Here is a 4,118-nt window from a genome sequence, read left to right on the forward strand (position 1 = left end):
GAAAAACGATTGACGTGAGTGTAGGTGTGAAACTTTGTATCCAAAGGCAAAACCGACATTTTCATGATAACTTCTGAGAATGAGAAAAATCAAAGAAATCAGTATACTTTAATGATTATTACACATTATACACTCACAGGTATGATTGCACACTGTTGTTCCAGCAATAACCAGTATTATACTTGCGATCTACTCCCTAACAGATGGCAGAACAGATAATTCTATCCTCCTACAGCTACACACTAGATTTTTAGAAGTATAAGAGGAATTTTTAAAAGAAACACAAACTGGCAAACCTCTCTTTATACATAAACATTTATTTGAGTTTAAATTAGCCAGCTGAAATGGTAGTGAATTTTATTTTGTTTTATCTTTTTATAAAACACTGTTGGAAGTTTTAATGTTTACGTAGTTCTGTACTTGAAGGCTAAGGGGATTTTTTCATTCTGTTTAAACTGTAGTTAAGAGTAAGGAGTAAAAAATAGGTATTATTTCCATCCATAACCTTTACATCTGGTCTGTTTACCTAGGCCAGTGATGGCAAACCTATGACACGCGTGCCAGAGGTGACGCGCAAACTCATTTTTTGGTTGATTTTTCTTTGTTAAATGGCATTTAAATATATAAAACAAATATCAAAAATATAAGCCTTTCTTTTACTATGGTTGCAAATATCAAAAATTTCTATATGTGACACGGCACCAAAGTTAAGTTAGAGTTTTTCAAAATGCTGACGCGCCGAGCTCAAAAGGTTCGCCATCACTCTCGTAGGCCCGGATTCCCAACTCTAGACTTCTCAAATTCATGGTGCTTCAGAAATCTGACCATCTCAAGATTTATTTGTTCTGTGTTCCTTTACTCTATGAACTCTACAAACATCATAGAGTGCACTTACTCACACCTAGACAATATAGCCCACTTCAAACCGAGGCTGTTAGGATAGCCTATTGCTTCTAGGCTACAAACATACACAAACTATTACTTTACTGAATACTAGTATTGCTGACAACTGTAACACAATTGTAAGTAATTATATATCTAAACATATGTAAATATCGGAAAGATAGAGTCAAATTATAGCTAAAAAAAATAAAAAAGTGCACTGGCTGGTGTGGCTCAGTGATTGAGCATATACCCATGAACCTGGAGTTCATGGTTTAATTCCCAGTCAGGGCACATGGCCAGGTTGTGGACTCAATCCCAAGTAAGGGTTGCGCAAGAAGCAGCTGATCGATAATTCTCATTGTTGATGTTTCTATTTCCCCTTCTCCAATTTCCTCAATAAATCATGAAATCAATAAAACCATATTAAAATATTTGAAAAAAAAGAAAAAAAATGGTACTTGTATAGGGTACTTACTGTGAATGGAGTTTGCAGAACTGGACGTTGCTGTGGGCAAGTCAGTGAGTAAGCAGTGAGTGAATGTGAGGAACTAATGTTACCGTGCACTACTGCAGACTATATAAACACTGCATACCTAGGCTGTGCTAGATTTATAAATAATGCTCTTTCTTCAACAATAAATTAAGCTTAACTTATTCTATTTTTATTTATAAACATTTTAAAATGTTTAACTCTTGGGCTCTTTCATGACAATGCTTAGCTTAAATCACAAACACATATGTACATCTTTATGTATATGTTTGATATATCTTTATTCTATAAGCTTTTTTCTATTTTAAATGTTTACTTTGATCCATTCATCTACTGATGGGCACTTAGGATGTTTCCAAATTTTAGGTATTGTAAATTGTGCTGCTATGAATATAGGGGTGCATATATCCTTTCTGATTGGTTTCTGATTTCTTGGAATATATTTCTAAAAGTGAGGTTACTAGGTTAAATGGGAGTTGAATTTTTAACTTTTTTGAGGAAACTCCATACTGTTCTCCACAGTGGCTGCACCGGTCTGCATTCCCATCAGCAAGGCATGAGGGTTTCTTTTTCTCCACATCCTGTCCAGCACTTTTTGTTTGTTGATTTGATGATGATAGCCATTCTGACAGGTGTGAGATGATACCTCATTGTCATTTTGATTTGCATCTCTCAGATGATTAGTGACTGTGCATGTTTTCAAATTTCCATTGCCTTGGGAGCTGTATCAGTAAAGATATTGCTACAACATATGTCTGATATTTTGCAGCCTGTGGTTTCCTCTAAGATTTTTATGGTTTCCTGCCGTCTTACACTTAAGACCATTTACAGCAGAAATAAATGATATAGAGACTAAAAACCAATACAAAAGATCAATAAAACCAAAAGCTGGTTCTGTGAAAGGATAAACAGGATTGATAAAGCCCTAGCCAGGCTCACCAAAAAGCAAAGAGAGAGGACCCAAATAAACAAAATCAGAAACAAAAGAGGTGAAATAACAACAGACCCCACAGAAACACAAAGGATTGTAAAAAATACTATAAACAACTCTATTCCAACAAACTGGTCAACACAGAAGAAACGGACATATTCTTAGAAAAATACAACCTCCCAAAACTCAATCAGGGAGAATAAAAAAATCTGAATAGGTCAATAACTAAGGAGAAAATTAAGCAGTCATCAAAAAGCTCCCAGAAAAAAAAGCCCGGGGCCAGAAGGGTTCACAGGGGAGTTTTACCAAACATTCAAAGAAGAACTAAAACCTATTCTCCTCAGACTATTCCAAAAAATTCAAAAGGAAGGCACACTTCCAAGTTCTTTCTATGAAGCCAACATTACCTTAATCCCAAACCCAGATAAAGGCACTACAAAGGAAGCGAATCACAGGCCAATATTTCTGATGAATATAGATGACAAAATCCTCAACAAAATCCTAGCAAATAAGATCCATTGTGTAGATGTATCACAGATTTTTAATCCATCAGCAGACGAATGGATTAAAAAACTGTGGTGCATCTACGCAATGGAATACTACGCTGCTATAAAAACGAAGGAATTCTTACCATTTGCAACAGCATGGATGGAACTGGAGAACATTATGCTAAGCAAAATAGGCTAATCAGAGGAAGATAAATATCACATGATCTCACTCATTTGTGGAATATAGTGAACAACATAAACTGATGAACAAAAATAGATCCAGAGACAGAGAAGCATCAAACTGACTGTCAAGCCTCAGAAAGAAGGTAGGGGAGGGAAGGGGTAAGAGATCAACCAAAGGACTTGTATGTATGCATATAAGCATACCAATGGGCACAGACACTAGGGGGGGTGAGGGCATAGACTTGGGGGAGGGAGTGGCAGGAGAGAGGTCAATGGGGGGGGGATAATTTTGTAATAGTTATGTATGGGCAAGGGGGGTACTTGAAATATCAGGGGGACTGCTCTGTAAAGTATATGATTATCTAACCACTATGTTGTAACCTGAAACTAATACCGAATAAAATTGAATGTGAAAAAAAAAAGAATAGAACCCCTGAGAACAAGATGCCCTCTGGTGACCTATCCGTTAAATCAAATAGAGCAAGGTGTACTAGTATGCACACAAAGCATTTTTTACTATTGGTGGTGGGAAATAGGGCTTGCCAAGTTTAAGAACTTCTTTGAAAGAGGTTCAATCTTTACAACCTGAATACAAACACCTATGCACACCATATTCCTTTTTCTTCTCAGGAAAAAGGGCTTTTTCAAATAATAAATTAAAAGATTCAAATATGAAAACAAGATGTTTACTCTACTTTTGATTTCTAAACTTTTTTTCTTATAAACTAAGACACAAATGCACACATTAGCCTGGGCCTACACAGGGTTGGAACCCACCACTGCATCTTATCCCACTGGAAAGTCTTCAGGGACAGTAACACACTTGGAGCTGTCATCTCTGATGATAACAGTGCCTTCTTCTGGAACACCTCCCGAACGACCTGCCTGGGGCTCTTCTTTAAGAGGTGTCAGTCTTTTCCGCAATATGTTCTTGATGATTTGCTTAGTATATATTCCTTCTCCCTCTCCCTCTCCCTCTCCCTCTCCCTCTCCTTCCCCCTCCCCCCTCCCCCTCTTCTTCCTCCTCCTCCTCCTCCTCCTCCTCCTTCTTCTCCCTTCTCCCTTCTCCCTTCTCCTTCTCTTCTCCTTCTCTTCTCTTCTCTTCTCTTCCTTCTCCTTCTCCTTCCTTCTCCTTCTCCTT

The 4,118-nt window shown here is 37.4% G+C and overlaps 1 long non-coding RNA gene across 1 annotated transcript in view; it reads right to left on the reverse strand.

The window, feature by feature from the left end:
* LOC107182889 overlaps window positions 1-4,118 on the reverse strand; it is a 20,248-nt gene that overhangs the window by 7,390 nt on the left and 8,740 nt on the right. The gene's annotated exons all lie outside the window — the stretch shown is intronic.

This window comes from Myotis davidii, unplaced genomic scaffold, assembly GCF_000327345.1.
Source record: "Myotis davidii unplaced genomic scaffold, ASM32734v1 scaffold135, whole genome shotgun sequence".
NCBI lineage: Eukaryota > Metazoa > Chordata > Mammalia > Chiroptera > Vespertilionidae > Myotis > Myotis davidii.